The sequence below is a fragment of the Triturus cristatus genome, chromosome 11 (assembly GCF_964204655.1).
Source record: "Triturus cristatus chromosome 11, aTriCri1.1, whole genome shotgun sequence".
NCBI lineage: Eukaryota > Metazoa > Chordata > Amphibia > Caudata > Salamandridae > Triturus > Triturus cristatus.
This window is the reverse complement of record NC_140594.1, coordinates 1,061,641,593-1,061,659,572: the sequence shown is the minus strand read 5'-3', so window position 1 is coordinate 1,061,659,572 and position 17,980 is coordinate 1,061,641,593.

Genomic DNA, 17,980 nt, shown 5'->3' with positions numbered 1-17,980 from the left:
CAAAGGCTTGTTCGTCTGCTTGACACGACATTGTAAGCCACACCTTTAAATACATTCAGCTGCCTTCTGATAGGCTGTTGCTCATGTGAGCTTTTTCTAGCTTTTCCCACAGAATTGTGGTCATTGAAGTGTGGCATGCTTTAACCCAGATGGGTGTCGGAAATGCAGAGTCACTAATGTTCGCCCTGAATGGGCCTCGTGGACCGGTGCATCAGAATTTCAGCGCTGGTCTCCTCGAATAGCTGGGAAGATTCCCAGCCATCGTCCCGCTTCTGATCCAGCGGTGGTGCGCTCCCCGCGGCAAGGCCCGCCGCGTATAGATCAAAGCTCCAAAGTTGCCCACGTGGCGGGAGCGCACTCGGGGAACAGCTAATGCTATGTAGATGCTGCCAGTTCAGGAGATACAGCCTGACGCGTTTCGAGTAAAATCTCTTTTTCAAAGGCTTGTTCGTCTGCTTGACACGACATTGTAAGCCACACCTTTAAATACATTCAGCTGCCTTCTGATAGGCTGTTGCTCATGTGAGCTTTTTCTAGCTTTTCCCACAGAATTGTGGTCATTGAAGTGTGGCATGCTTTAACCCAGATGGGTGTCGGAAATGCAGAGTCACTAATGTTCGCCCTGGATGGGCCTCGTGGACCGGTGCATCAGAATTTCAGCGCTGGTCTCCTCGAATAGCTGGGAAGATTCCCAGCCATCGTCCCGCTTCTGATCCAGCGGTGGTGCGCTCCCCGCGGCAAGGCCCGCCGCGTCTAGATCAAAGCTCCAAAGTTGCCCACGTGGCGGGAGCGCAGTCGGGGAACAGCTAATGCTATGTAGATGCTGCCAGTTCAGGAGAACAGCCCCCCTTCTAAAAAAAAAAAATAAGACGGATCGGCCGGAAGCAACGCCCCCTCCTTGCACCACTCTGCAAACGCACCCCCTGGCGCGTTTGCAGAGGGGGATCTAATTCCCCTTGAATACTGGGGGTCCCCGGGGGCCAACTAGCCCACCAGGAACCTCCAGTATGCGCCAGGGGGCTGCATTGCAGAGAGGTGTAATGAGGCCACGCCCCTTTTTACACCTCTCTGCAAGGCAGCTCCGTGGCACTTACTGGTGGGCTAGTTGGCCGCCAGGGGACCTCAGGATTCAAGGGGACTTAATCTCCCAACTTAAAACGCGCCACGGGGCGCATTTGCACAGTGGTGAAGGTAGGAGGCGGGGACAGAGGTGATACTGTGCAAACACGCCCTGTGGCGCGTTTTAAGTTGGGGAATTCATTCCTCTTCTATCCAGAGGTCCCCTAGGGGCCAACTAGCCCACCAGGTACCTCCACTAAGCGCCACGGAGCAGCGTTGCAGAGTGTTGTAAAAAGGGGCGTGGCCTCTGAACACTTCTCTGCAACGCAGCTCCCTGGCGCATACTGGAGGTACCTGGTGGGCTAGTGTGCCGCCAGGGGACCTCAGGATTCAAGGGGACTTAATCCCCCAACTTAAAACACCCCACGGGCATGTTTGCACAGTGGTGTACGTAGGGGGCGGGGCCTGAGATGATATGTGTGCAAACAAGCCCTGTGGCGAGTTTTAAGTTGGGGAATTAATTCCTCTTCAATCCAGAGGTCCCCTAGGGGCCAACTAGCCCACCAGGTACCTCCAGTAAGCACCACGGAGCTGCGTTGCAGAGTGTTGTAATTAGGGGCGTGACCTCTGAACACCTCTCTGCAATGCAGCTCCCTGGCGCATACTGGAGGTACCTGGTGGGCTAGTTGGCCCCCAGGGGACCTCAAGATTGAAGAGGAATTAATTCCCCAACTTAAAACGTGCCACAGGGCGTGTTTGCACATGTCACCTCAGGCCCGCCCCCTTCTTTCACCATTGTACAAATATTCCTCTAAAATCAGCCGAACTATGAATTCCGATTTACTCACCTGTTATCAGGAGAGAACCCAGGGCTGCATCTTTTAGACCAGCACTGACCCTGAAAAGTAATTCTAAGCGTACTTACCAGTAATTTGTATTTCCTTCCATAGGAATCCATTGTGTGGTTTTCAGCAGAAAAGTTTCTAAGTGTCTATTTTCACAAACTACAAATATTCCTAAAAAATCGTCTGTATGACTTAAACACATTCTTTCAACTGTTTACAGGAGTTTGGCCAGTGCTGGATCCAGGATCCACTACTGAGTAAGAGAAAGTACCGATAACACTACTTACCTGCTAAGTGAATTTTCTGCCATGGGATAACATTGGTGATTCTATGTGAAAAAGTTTCTGGGTCAACTTTTAAAATACAATAATATTCCTTAAAAATAACTACTGTAACCAAAACGCTTTTACTCATCTGTATACAGGAGATGTCCAAGGACTGAATCTAGGATCCAGTCCTGTGGTTAGAAAAGTAATCCATAAAGTAACTAATTGCATTTAACTAGAAATTCACATTGAGCTCAATGTTGCTTTGTGTTTGAAATTGTGTTGCCCATTGCAACAACTGTAACTACTGTACTTAAAAGTCTGTTGCCTATTTGCCAAGTATTTAAACTAAAGTAATTCATTCTGAGAACGTATATTTTGTATTGTAATGTATAATGTAATTATAATGTAAATAAAACAAAAAATATCTAAAAATAAATAGTTTAAAAACTGTAGTAAATCAGTATCGAAAAAATCAGTATAACAATTAATACATTAAAAATTGTCATTTACAAAACCTTTGAAATTCACTGAAAAACCCATAGGTTTCAGGCCTGATATAGTTAGGAATTAGCATTTAAAAAACCTTAGAAATTCACTGAAAAAACCATAGGTTTCAGGCCTGATATAGTTAGGAATTAGCATTTAAAAAACCTTTGAAATTCACTGAAAAAACTATAGGTTTCAGGCCTGATATAGTTAGGAATTAGCATTTTAAAAACCTTAGAAATTCACAGAAAAAACAATAGGTTTTAGGGGTGTTATAGTTAGCTGGACATTTCACTCGAGCAAAACCATTGAAATTCCTCCAATATAGTTAGTTGTACTAACTAAATCTTGCGCGCCCGCAATCCACTGCTGATGATGTCACATATTAGATCATTCATGACATGGTCAGTGACATCACTGATGACATCTCAAATGACATCACTGATGACATCATTGATGGCATCATCCACGTGACAATCAGATACACCTCATCATACACTAGTATAACCTTTCATCACACACTGTAAAATACAGAGTGCCAGATTTAAAACCATTGACACACCAATACAAGTTTCTAAACACCCACTCAGTGATTCCTAGATCTATTCACACATCTAATCACTTACCTATAGATTCACTCATACATGCCGTCAATGATCAATAGAACACTATCACTTATACACCTATATCGACATTACACACCAGCACACATCCTAAACACTTATGAAGTCATCCTACTTACTTATGCAAACAATGGATCATACTCACTTTTACTTAACTATACACTTATAAAAACACCACTTCATCTATTCATATAGATAATAAATCATACTTAGTGTCTTATAAAAACACTATTACAAGTATACAGTTATCCATACAGTCACTCATACAATCACTGAGTCATATATATACTTATTTATATACAACAACTGACACATACACTGGCTTTTATTTTCCTAGTTTGTTGGACATGTACCATTGAGACATATATTGGCTCATCACCACACCCATAAAGATATTCACTCACCCAAACAACTGTTATAACATGTAGTTTTAACTTCATATACCTACTGAATCAACTATTCACACATCTTTGGGCAGTCACACCCCCCCACCGAACCACACACACATTCACTCTCCCATACAAATACTCAGTTAACTAATCAATAAATAATATAGACTTTCACATAGCTAGTAACCAACTGGTGCAGCAGTTTACACAACAACTTACAAAGTGATACAGATATTCACACAGTTTAGTCACTATCCAGTATATTTAGTGAGACACTATAAATTAGTCAAGTAAACAGTCAATCACACTGCTCCTAAATCCTCTATCCAGATATTTATATTTATATATCCACTCATTCTTCAATGCAAATTGCTATATATGTATAATACATATTTAAATAACGAAGCAAACCACATTCACTGGATGATGTCATCAGTGATGTCATCAGTGATGTCATTGAGATGTCATCAGTGATGTCACTGACCATGTCATGAATGATGTAATATGTGACATGATCAGCAGTGGATTGCGGGTGCGCGAGATGTAGTTAGTACAAGTAACTATATCGGAGGAATTTCAATGGTTTTGTTCGTGTGAAATGTCCAGCTAACTATAACACTCCTAAAACCTATTGTTTTTTCAGTGAATTTCTAAGGTTTTTTAAATGCTAATTCCTAACTATATCAGGCCTGAAACCTATGGTTTTTTCAGTGAATTTCAAAGTTTTTTTTAAATGCTAATTCCTAACTATATCAGGCCTGAAACCTATGGTTTTTTCAGTGAATATATATATATATACCACTTTTTCTAATGTGGGTTCTTTGTCACTGAGCAATTTTCCTTGAATTTGTATATTGTTTCTGCGATTTATCAATAGATCTCTTACTATCTCATACTGGAGATCTTTGAATTTGCTAGTGGGTGCAAGAATGCACAAACAGCCTGCATATTGCTCCGCACCCTCTCCTGGAAGTTGAGATCTCGAGAAAAAATGATGTCTCTCCCCAAGCAAGTCATGGGATTAATAACACATTAATGTCAATGATCTGAAAGATTGAGTGAATTGCACCTTCATCTAAGATGCAGGAGGCTTGCAATCTGATCTCTCCTTCCTGATATTACCTAGAATCTTATATGACAGTACACATGCTAGCCACAGCATTAGGTATTGTGTACAAATGCAAATGCTATTTTATCATCTGAGTACTTCTGGGCCTCCCTTGGCCCTTTGTAAGCATGCTCTCTTTAAATGAGTGTTTTCATTGACGAGGGGTGATGCTCATGACAACCACTAAAACTAATTAAGTAGAATGGGATTTTCTGGAACTCATTCTTCAGAATTAAGTATAAAGAGATTTCTTTGTAGTCCTGTGAAAGGAAGGGCACTGTTCTTCCTTTCAGACAAACTATTTCTTACAATTCCTTCATACACTAGCCTCTCTCTCCCTTTCTCTTTACATGAGTCTCTGCAATTCAGATCATCTGCGCAGAGTACCTACTTGTAAGTGTTAAATGAAGTGAGGAAAAAGTGCATTTCGTACATATATCGAAAACCTTCATGATGCAAAGGGGAGTACGAATATCCAAGCTGTAATTTGGTACTTACTGCATTGGCATTGTAAACACTGCACAATACCAAAGGAGAAATATACTTCCAGTTAATAAAATCTACTCAGCTGGGTTACCATCAGGGTTAAAATTTCCAGCTGCAGAAAGTGCATATTGCGACTAAATGTCCCCATTAGTAAAAAAGATGCCCAAAACAGATTGAATTAACCAGTGAAAATAACAAAAACATCTGAGCTGATCTTAAAAAGGGTAAAACTGTATGTGCTTGAACTAAGGAGGATTTTACAATAAACCCAGTTCTCAATTCAAGTCAAACAGGAGCGGCTAGTGCCTTTTTTCAAACAGGAAACCAGAGAAGAAAGGTTGAAACACTGCCAGTAACAAGCAAAGGAAAGTGGAAACAAAGAAATCAACTCCAAAGATCTCTAGGGTGGAACTTGAGTCACCTACTCTGTCAACCAAAAATAGGGGGAGAAGTCTACACATCATGTGAAGTCACAATTGAAAGTTTCTTGAAGATTTTGAATGTTACGTAGAATTCACTCCTGACCTTGGTATTAAACAGATGACTTGTTTCCCCCAGAGGCATTGGACATTTGCTAAATAAGGCATTTGGTGGCCGATCCATCACATGTCTGAAGATCATCGTATTGTGACTGCTACTGTTGAGGAGTTGCCATGGGAATCCCTAGCATGTTTGGACGACTGTCTGCATGAAGATGCACATATGAGGGTGGAATCCTCCTCATTCTCTGTCTTTGCATCAATGTGCAGTTGGTTGAGATGCCAGTGATCTATCAAGCAACTAAGGGCAAGATCTAGAATTTGGCAGACAGTACACTATCTGTCACAGTGGCAGAAGACATTACATCCAACACCCTGACAAACTACCATCTGCCAAAGTTGGAGATCACCGCTGGTCCAGCAATGATCTCTGTACTGTGAAAGGAGCTGAAATCATGGTACAGATGGTACATATGATAATGTACAGATGACTAAATAGATGCCTTGCATCTCACGAGGCAATAGAAATTGACTAAGTAAGGCACTTGATGGATGATCCATTACATGTTTGAAGACCATAGTACCATGGCTGCTACTGTTCAGGAGCTGCGATGAGGAACCCAGCATCTTTTTGAAGACTGCCTGCACGAGGATACGCACAGCAGGGTTGTACCCTCCTCTTTCTCTGCTTTTTCATCCATGTGCAGTTTGTTGTGACGTCAGTGATCTTCTAAGAAAGTAAGCGCCAGATCTAGAGGACATTATATCTGCCACCCTGAAGATCTACAGTCTGCCGAATTTAGAGATCACCCCAAGTCCAGCGGTGATCTCCATATCGTGCCTAGGACCGCCATCATGCAGTTCCTGTCAAGGTACAAAAAAGTTTAGTAGACAGCTGCCTTAGGTTTTTGTGGCCATCCATAAAACTTTCACATACTTTTCATTTTTTAACCAAACTCCCATAGTGAAAAATGAATAACTAATGACCCCACATGCAGGGAGTTTTTTTTACCTAGTTGTGAGGATAATTGGTTGTTTTTGTTTGTCCCTCACTGCTACGATTTACCTGGCAGAGACAGACAGAAAAAATGGATACCACATCATCCACCCAAAATAGGGTGGCCAGTGTAAGCCCCTTCTTTCAATGGCCTCTACTCCAGCTGGCCATCGAGTATCCAATGGACGGGGCCAACAGGGGGGTCTGTCGACAGAAAGCTGACGGTCCTCCTGACCCTAAATTAGGCGTCTGACCATCAGTCTAGGCCATGGGGTAACCCATCTTGTTTGTGCAAACTCTAAATCACCACCTAACTTTGGATAGCATGCCCTCCACCTTCTCTTTTTGTAGTTCTGGTCTTCTTAACCTTGCCTCCAGGCCAACACAGCAAGCTTCTGTTGACTCCAGCGATGATAACAAATGTTGAGGATTCAGTGTGGTATTGGAGGAGCAATATCCTTGACATTTTCCTCCCTGTTGTTGGATGAGCTGCAGCAGACTGCAGATGTCTATGTTTTACAACTGAAACAGGGCACTCTGTGACCACAACAGTAATTGTGAATTTAAGGACTGGTTTCACTTCTGATCTTGGGGAAACCTCTTCTAAGGTGGTCACATTGATGCATTGTGGTGGTCATTTGGGAACCTTGTACCTAAGATTATTATGAAAGGTTTTGAAATAACTAAGAAATGAGGCACCCAGTAGAGTGCCTAAGGGCTCCAGAGTCTCACCGGCACTGTGTGGCAACTGAACATGGTTGAGGTAATATGCAGTTGTCATCTTGTTTGGGGTGCATTCAGCTCTCACCCTAATTTCTTTTTTAGTTGCCGAGAAGTTTATAATTAAGAAGGTTAATTTTGTTCACATGGTTTTGCAAGAATAACATATAATACGTTCTAATGTGTGCTAAAATGCAGTAATATATGTGTTTATAAATTCTGGGAGGACTAGGGGGTTCTGAAATAGCACCTTCAGTGTACTGTTTATCCTCACCATAGACAGACTTTCTAGAAGAGGCAATTCATTCCATTCAACCCTCAGACAATGTAAATAAATAGATATCAGCTACTCCACTTTGCTATCTAATTTGTCCTGCCATTAGCTCTATGAGTTATATGAAGATTGCAGCAATCTTTTTCTATTTTTAAATGTATTTTTATTTTTATATGTAGACCAAAGAAAAGAAACACAGTCACAGGCATCATGTGCCATTGTCCACAAATACATGTTGTGTTCAGGAACACATTGCCCTACATTGTGTAAGACTTGAGACACTCAGCCATGAGCACAATATCAAATAGTATTTGTTAAACAAGGCTAGACACCCCTGAAGCTGTTTGCACTTATCTGGCTGTCGGGCTAGGGGTTGGACCAGGACCATCTTCTGCAGAACCTCATAGTAAGCCCTCCACCTCCCCCAGATCTTATTAAACGTATGGGAGCAACCTCTGCTGCAGTAGGTCACCTTCTATGTTGCCATTCCCCGTCTCTACTCGTGCAAAGATCACACATCTGGCGTTCCCCAGTACCCGGCCACATCCCTCTTTGCCACCACTAGTCCCAAGGTACTAAAGAGGAGCTTGAAGCGTGGGACATCAACGTCATTTGGAATTCCCAGCAATACATATTTTGGGTCAGGTAGGAATGTGACCTCTAGTATATTGGAGAGTTACTGAACAATCGTTCTCCAGTATGTGTCCAGTATGACCCGAGGGCCTTAACACAATGCAAACAATTCGCTGTGCTCGCCCTCCCAATGTTGTGCAACCTGCTGCGGTCATAGTAGACCCTATGGAGAATTTTGAATTGTATCAAGCGCAGGCACGATTTAATGACCACCTCACATCGATAAATCAACGCTGTTTCCCAATCTATGTCTTCAAAATCACCCACATCTCATCTCCATCTCTCTCTAAGGTGGTCCAGGGTATAGAGCATATTATTAGGATCATATTGTAGGTAAGGGAGAACGTGCCTTTTCCCACTCCTCCATTTATATCCGTCTCTCTAGAGGAGCGTATTCTGGAATCTACGCCCCCCCAGCTCCTCAGCTCACCAAGCATGGCATAGTTGTGCATACTTTAGAAACTGAGTTGGGTGTAGGTGGTAGACCCATTGGGAAGTGGAGAAGGGCATTATATCTCCATTCTCGAGAATATCTCCCATAGTGGAGATGCTTGTGGTGTCCCAGGTCCCGAATCCCCAAAGCTTTGCCACTTCTCTCAACAATGTGAGTTGCCTGCTTAGAGGAACTCCTGCCTAACCGCAGGGGGCCCTTTTCTTTACATTGTGTCTCCTCCAGCCAGGTCCAGGCCTCCTCACGCGAGTAATAAAGGAGCACCTTCCCTTCTTAGAGTAACTTAAGCTTTGCTGGGAACAATAACATAACCAGTATCAAACTCTTGAACTACACATGACAGCATTTCATCATAGAAGCATGGGTGGCAGATAATTCCTGTCTTAAGTGTTATTCCCTTCTCTGCTGCTGTTAATGAAACCTTCCTTGACAAGTCAAACCAATACTAAAATCCCCATTCTCTCTTCTCCCAATTTATAGAACTCCATTCCCAAGCCCTCCTAGCCAGAAGCCTTCATTGACACTCTCTCAACAATCATTCTCAAGCTTACTAAATTAATCATATGTGAGGACTTCAATACCTGGTTTGACAGATTAGACAAGACGGAAATCATGCACAACCAACCTGGAAACACAGCAACTTCCTGAACGGAATTAGACCAAAATTTAAGCTAGATGCACACTTTATGTCATAATTACACCACTTGCATATGCCTGAGTCCAAAGTGGTGTGGCATGGTGGGCAAAAGAATGATGGTCAAGAATGCCGCCCCAAGCGATTGACAGTGGTTAGACATATTGCAAGTATACTCCCATTGCCTTTTGTGTGTTTCAAGTACTGCCCAAAGCAGCCAAGGGTATCCCCAGATGTGAGTCTCATGATCACTATGCTACTGGATCCAAACTACACCCGACATGAAGAGATAGCCTGGCCTGGCAGTTCGGACTGGACTGCTCCTATTTGAGCAGGTTCAAGATTGATTTGCATATGGCTGGGTCCAAACTGAACATGGTAAGCAAAAGAACCCAAATGCTACCTGAGCATTTGTAAGTGGTAAGACTTGTTGCATTGCAAGCATCCTCCATCACCTTTTGTGTCTTTCATTAAAAGATTTAGTCAGGATAACTGGAGTATGGCAGAATTCCAGCTTCTTTCTCAAAGGATGTAACCACTTTGAAGTGCCTCTGTGGCAAACTGGGTGACCACTTTAAGTGCAAAACTCAGGAACATACAGTAAAAATGATCACACTTGACACTCAATATCCACTTTCATCCATTCCCACAATCTAAAAGACCATTGTGCATGGATTTTCCTTTTCTCTTCCAGGTACAGAGTAATGATCTTCTGAGATCCATCTGAAAATCATGATCTCCAGCTGACCTTGCCTTGGCCATAGCGAATGAAGTCCTTTATTGCACAACAGTTTTTACCTATGGAAAAATGATTTTCAGTGTGACTTTTGAAACAGCACTCTTTTCTCTGAAGTTGGTGGTCTCATATATGTAGCATTTGCTGAAGTTTTCTGAACATGTTTTTATTTGCAGTTATTTGGGGTTAGTGCACTGAAGGATGCTATATTTCAACATTTTGGCTGACTCGAAAGTGGGTATCAAATCTTCTACTGGGATGGAATCCCCCTCCTCTAGTCCAGGGATGACCTCAAATCACAATTTGGTGCACCTGTAGTCATCTTTTTAAATCTCTTCCATGTACCTAACCCAATATACAATTCCGCCCTCCTCCTCAGCCTTTCGAAAATAGTAGCTGAGATAAGACCTAAGGGCCTTATTTAGAGTTTGGTGAATAGGATACGCCATCACAAACGTATCCCGTCCACCATATTACAAGTGAATTATACCTAATGGCACTTATCATACGATAGGTGGGATATCTTTTTACAAAGTATCCCAAATGGCAAACTCTAAATCAAGCTCTGAGTCTTGGTTTTATCCAATGGTGTACAAAAGATCTCTCTGCATCTCCTTGTCTATTCTATCTGCCTTCTTCTTTTGGAATCTATGTGGGCTTCACTAGTGACCCTTCCTTATCATCATTATCCGATTCTCCTGCCCTTGATTACCCAGCCTTCTAGTCCTACTGTTTACAACTTTGCAGACTTTAATAAGACCCATGTAACTGCAGCTGTGTTTCCTCATCATCACTGACCAGATCACCACGAGACACTTATAACCTAAAGGTTGTAAAATTAAAATCCTGGCCAGTGATTCTGGACCTTGCCAAAAACTGGCCAATATTGGTGCATCAAGTGAAACCCTAGCCTATAACATCAGAAATCATAAAGAGTCGGAGAGTCATCCAGGACATACAAATGATTTCGACAACATTGGTAAATTAAGCTGAGAATCCTCCTTGCACATCCTATCACTCCTCAGAGAGGTACTGCCTTTCTAGGATTACCTCATTCAGTTTATGCCAGCATCACTCTTGCGTCCTCATGCCTTAATTGTCGCAGTGGATACTGCCTCAATGTTCCACATCACCTCCTGCGCATACTTCAAAAGATCTAAAATTCTCCCACTTAAGAACTTTATTGGCATCAGTGGCCAGCTGAATATCTTCCATGCCTCTCAGTCTTCCACATCATGCCATCTACAGAGCAGGTGTAACCAGTCATGAGGGCTCTTCTACCGCAAAGCGCTAACGTGTCCTTTCTTATATGCACTAGGCATAGATGTCTGCACTCTAATTCAGAATTGTGTGAGGTGATCTCAGCTTTTTCACCTACGTTGATGATCAGCAACCTGATTTCTTTGGTGACAAAAGCTCCTAAGTGCCAATGTATCTGATTACAGGGACACTCAATCACGGAGTGTTCATCCATGGATCTCAGTAACTGTCTAAAAATACTCTAATTCCTGCATCAGTATCTCTCCTCCACCTAGGTCCTGTCTTTAGATACTCCATTCATGCAGCTGTATCAAAAATGTGTCTATTAATTTGGGATGGGGTGATGCCTACAAGCTTAAAAATAAAAAATCTTGTGAGGTCAAAATTCAGTTTTGAGAAGATCTCTGCTCAGATCCTGCTAGCTTTGGTACAAGCACCAGGCTGTCCCCAGAGAAGCGTGTGTTAGATTCAGGGAATGCCAGCAATTTTAAAGCACAGAACGAGTCTTTTCCTAAGTGCTTCTGACATTGGTCTTCATTAACTAGATACATAAATGTGTAGGTAAATCAGCTCTGTTGATGTTTGAACCACCATCCAGAGATAAGGGAACTTCTCCTTCCTTAGAGCATTCACTTGATTGCTTTTTTTTAACAGATACTCGTGTGAGCACCCACCAAGAAGATTTACTTGAGCAAGGAGTTAGATCAAGCCTACAGCTCTTTTATGCACACGTATAGGAGTGCATCCCTTGCATGTAACTAGGGGGAAGTTAAGATGCGCTGCACAATATTCAACTTCTATTTGACACATAGACGCTATAGCTTTACTATGTTTGTTTTTGATCAACCTTTTAAGAGCTTTGGTATAATATGAAAAGTTAAAATCATGCAGGTTTATACCATTACACAGTGTTATTATTTAAACGAGTTGTCATATTATGGTTGTTCTCTATTTGTTTCAGATATACTTTTCTCAAAATAAGTGCTCATCAGGGCTTAAAATGTATTGGGATGATTACATCTCTATGTTTGATTGATGTGGATTTGAGGAAAGAATTATCTCTATCGGTACAAAACAGTACAGAGAAACATTTGAAACTCAATGAACAGAGTGATCTATACAATTATAAATATGTTTGTAAATTAATTAAAAAAACAAGAATGTATCTTAAACAACAAATTTTAGGGGGTGCTAGAGGTCTCTGAAGATAGACATCCTCAGGTTCACCATAGTTGAGCAGAATTGCACCATCCAAGCGCTTGTGCAAATCTTTAGTAAATAACCCCCTAGATGATCTGCCCTCCCTCTTCCACATGTGGATTCACATTTTAGGCCCTGAATACAAGTATGGTTCTAAACAGTACACCATACTCTGCATCGGTAAATAGAGAATCTTGAGTAATTCTAAGATATTATCGCATCCTAAGAATTCGTTTTTTACCAATCCTCATTACATTGCGCAAGCAGTAAATACCGCATGCATTAAATAACTAATGAGTTAGTTAGCTGGAACATGCAGTAAATTAAGTGTGTGCGCATTTGTTGCAAAACGCTGTCTTTCAGCTTTCCTACACTGTATTTGTCAACTGGTGTAAACAGTCTTAAAAATTGTTGGGGCGTTGATTTAGCCACCTCAGAAGTCACCTTCCTGACATTAAACTCTACTTCTAGTTCATCATGGCAGCCAGAAGACTCAGGAAATTTAAATTTAGTGACCCACAACTAGAGGTGTTAGCAGAGGAGGTCATAAAATACCATGATTGGTTAATGGGTCATTTAATGATGAAAACACCTCCTAAAATTAGAACTCAACTGTGGATAACAATGAAAGTCAATGCTGTCTCGTCGTACCCTAGAGATGTTGAAGATTTGCGGAAAAAATACTATGATCGGAAGCGGAAAGTGCGTGAATTAGTTCATAAGTGCTGCAAAGATTCTCTAACAACTGGGGGTGGACCTGCACATGTGGACCTGCACCATGGTAGTATTTGAAACCATGGGAGAAGGAGATATACGGAATCCAGGACCTATCAGGGATTGAAGGAGGATTGGAATGTGGAGGAAGCCAGGAGTCACCCAGTAAGAGTCCATAATCTAAAAATAAAAAATCACACCTATGTAGCACGGAATGTATGATGGGTTGATTTTGCAACATTTATCCTATAATATCATGGACTATATTGGCCTTTTTAGATCTGGCAGTAGCCAACAGTGTGATTGCTATTTAAAGTATATGTAAAATATTATGAGTTACACTACTATTTACACAATCGTCTTCATGCATTGTTTTTAAAAAAAGGTATCATCTAAATGTTTTAGGATCACTAACTGAAGTGTTATAGCATGGGGCAGTGTGTCAGGCCACTACAGCCATTGTCTTTCTTCACTGTTCATGATGGTATAATGCCCTTTCAGCATTAGCTTATCCTCACACAGACTAATACCCTAGAGTGGCATGTTGTTTGTTACATTTTAAAATGAATTTTAACAAAGTATCAATGCCCTACCATCCTTACATCAATCTATACATTAATAAATACCATCAATTTGCCAATGGCAAAGGCAGACCTATTTCCTTTGAAAAATGCAACTCAAATAACTTTTTATTTGAACAATTTAAATGTGTATATTATATATATATGCCAAGCGAAAGAACTCCCAAAATTGAAGACACCACACGCGGCGTGTGTCAACTCTTTTATTTGCAAGGCAGCATTACAACTAACTCTGTGGGCACAGTTCTGTTTAATCTGGCATAATTTCCAAATGCGATTCGGGCGTCCTCTTGCCCTTGCTCACAGGAATGGCTGCAGCGGAGTAGAAGCAGCAAACAGGTAACTCACACTCTTGTGTTTTTAAAGTGCCGCCCAGGGGACGTGTATGCTCAGTGCATTCTGGTTATTGATGTCTTGCCTCATTTAATCCCACATGTTGTGTGTCTTCTGAAGGGTTGAAGATATTGTTAACAGCAACACAGTGCTGAACTGTAGAAATTGTGGGGAATATTATCAACAAACAGTGAGGATTATCGCTAAGCACGTTTAGCGCGCTTTTCCTTATCGCCGGCCATTACTGGATTTAATCGACGAGATAGCGCGTTATTATCAGCGCTTATCTCCAAGGCGATAATAAATCCAGTGATGGCGGGGAAAGGCGGGAATATCGCATGTAATAAAGCGATTAAAAGTCAGTGATAGGTAAATCCTTGCTAATACGACATGGTGCACTTAGCCTGACAATCCACCTCCCATAGGATAATATAGCCATGTCAGGAATTTTGCAGACTTTAGATTCCAGCGTTAAGGGGGGGCTTAGCGCGATTTTAATTGTCGCTATGCGGGTCTGTGGCATCGTTGTAAATACCGCGATGCTGCGTTACCGTTGTATTCCCATGGAAGTCATGTGAGGAACGCCTACTTTGCATCTCATTAGCGATGCAATGCAAGGCGTTAGTGAAACGGGTGCAAGCACAAGGAATCACGCGCTGTTAGCATGTCCTTGATAATACTGCCATAAAATTATTTTCGGCCGATAACAGCTTGATAATATGCCCCTGTGTTTTTCTCCAGAACAGATATTAGGGTAGCCAGAGATGTGTGCAAAGCTTTTCTCCAGGACAGATATTGGGGTAGCCAGTGCATTCTGGTTATTGATGTCTTGCCTCATTTAATCCCACATTGGTGCTGCTACTGGGTCTCCTTCACACAGTTCATAATTCCACAGTGGGTTACTGGGCTCATCATAAAGTTGTTGTCTTGCAATGATATTGCCTCGCAAAGAATACACGCCGTTCCATATATGCCGAATTAGAGACGGCACTGAGGAAGTGCGGGTCCACCCCCCTGCAGAAGTGCGGGTCCCCACCCCTGCGGAAGTACAGGTCCAGTGCCGTGACTAATGCGGCATAGATGGAACGGAGTGTATTCTTTGCGAGGCAATATCATTGCAAGTTAACAACTTTGTGAGTAGCCCAGTAACCCACTGTGGAATTATGAACTGTGTGAAGGAAACCCAGTAGCGGCACCCATGTGGGATTAAATGAGGCAAGACATCAATAACCAGAATGCACTGGCTACCCCAATATCTGTTCTGGAGAAAATCTTTGCACACATCTCTGGCTACCCTAATATCTGTTTTGGAGAAAATCACAATTTCTACAGCTCAGCACTGTGTTGATGTTGACAATATCCTCAACCCTTCAGAAGACACGCAACATCTGAGGCCAACAGCAAAGGTGCTTAATCAACATCCATGGTAGGAGTAGATGTGTCTGAACAACTAATAGCTCACATAGAGCCACAAGAATTAATTATGCTTGAGTTACAACCTCTAGAACATGCCAATATTTAGAGCCATGACACCCAACCAGAAGAGGAAATCTGGAACACCCAACATCTAACGTCTGATGACGAAAGACAAGTCCCCTCAGAGGGTAATGTACAATCATTGGGTAACAATCCCGATTTACACAAAACATTGGAAGACAGGATTTATGCCATGCAGTCACACCAGCAGGAACTGAAACTGCACAGGAAATATCAGTCTTCCCTGCCATTAAGGACGTTATAAACAACAGCGCAACTTCATGAAGAAGGAGGCACATGATGCTCATTTACCACAACAAGAACAAAGTGCCAGTCAAGATACAATTTATGTGCACTTGATAGGCTGACTGTCTTCATTCTGACTGTCAGCAGACAGAAAGAAGGCTAAAGGGCATAATGCCTTGGATACCCTTGCAAAATTGTTGGAGGGTCAGGAAATGACCATGTCCCAGATGGCTCAATTTGCATCAAGAGACCGTACAACATCCTCTTCCTTATCCTTAATATCATCACCATCATTAATAATCAATCAATCAAGGATTTAGAAAGTGCAGTAAATCACTTGTGAGGTTCTCAAGGTAGAAACACAGGCATCCCCTAAAGGAGCAAATAGAAGATTTGCTAGAGCTACTAATATGGCTTCAGAAGTTGTAGAAAGAAAGAAGGAATAATTTTTGTGTAATTGATTACTTCAACCAAAGTCTTGTTGTAGACTTTTTTCTTACAATTCTACACATTTGTGACATATTTTGATGTTTCAAAATAATTTATGATAATATTGTTTCTTTCGGCAGTAGCATTCACATCTTGTTGTAGCCTCTGTTTTTTAGCTGGTGGATCATCGTCATCATAACTAGCTTCAGCATTCTCCACATCCTCAGGCATTAACACGTGGCATCAAACCGCTATGTTGTGCAGAATAATACACGCTATAATGATAGGACAAACTTTGTCAAGCTGGTATTCCAAGGCACTTCCCCTTTGATGCAGACATAGGAATCTGGCCTTAAAAGTCCAAATGCCTTTCCATGGTGTTTCAAGTGTGTATATAAGCTGTATTGTATGTGTGCTCCTGGGCAGTCCATGGGGTACCATTGGGGTTATGAGCCATGGATTCAAGGGGTAACCAGTATAATTATACGATACGAACATATCTACACTGCAATACCCACAATACATTTCTTAAAATATTTTACAAACATAAAATTAAAAGAAGTTTAACAATTAGGAATGGCTGTTGATACTTATCAAGTTGCCATGGCCTCCGAGGATGATGTATTTCCATTCTATGTGTTATGTAGCTTCTCTGGAGTATCATCCAGTCATGCGTTGAACCAGGCTGTCATGCACAGAAGTGCATAAAACAAAGATTTACATAGCACATCATCGACACATTTATAGGTGTGATGTATCTTTCGATTTCTGTTCTTGGATTGAGTGGAACCTGCTTCTAAAAATTGTAACACATCAAGGACTTTAAGTATTGGGGTGTGGCAGTGCCTATGATGACATTAGGCTGTAACACATCACCTGCATGTCCAACTTATATGTTTTTGAAATTTCAGTTTGAGCCAAGGTCAGTGAATCTGTTGAACTTGGCCCTCTCTGAAGGGTCAGCCCCAAACTTTTTGACTTCACCCCTCGTTTTCTGGACCCATTTTGTTTGGCTTTTAGGGCTCTTTGCACTTTACCACTGCTAACCAGTGCTAATGTGCTTGTGCTCTCTCCTCTAAACATGGTAACACTGGCTTAGCTCAGTAAGGGCACCTTTCTCCGCCCTGCTGAAGTTGTTAAAGACCTTATGTCTGTCCTGTTGGAGTGAATTAATTCCCAAATCCACCGCCTGCTCGAACGTTGCCACCTCTGGGGGTAGTTGTTGGATGGCAGGAGTGAAAGAAGATGTATTATGGAGACCATTGTTTACCATCCTTTCCCTGTCATCATTCTCTGCCTCTGGAGTTGAACAAAAGACCTGTAAACGGATTTTGTGGAAGAATTCCGCCATTTCTATTTTCAATGTAAACAAGTCATCTCTTGGAGTAGGGACGAAACCCAGGCCCTTGTTGATGACCTGTTTCTGAGTTTCTGTTAGTACTTTAGTGCTTAAGTTGCACAGTATGCTGTCTGTTGTTATTTGCTTATCCCTGTTTGAGGTTCCCTGGTGGTTATCCTATGTACTTGTTCCGAGGCAAAGTGCCACCAGAGT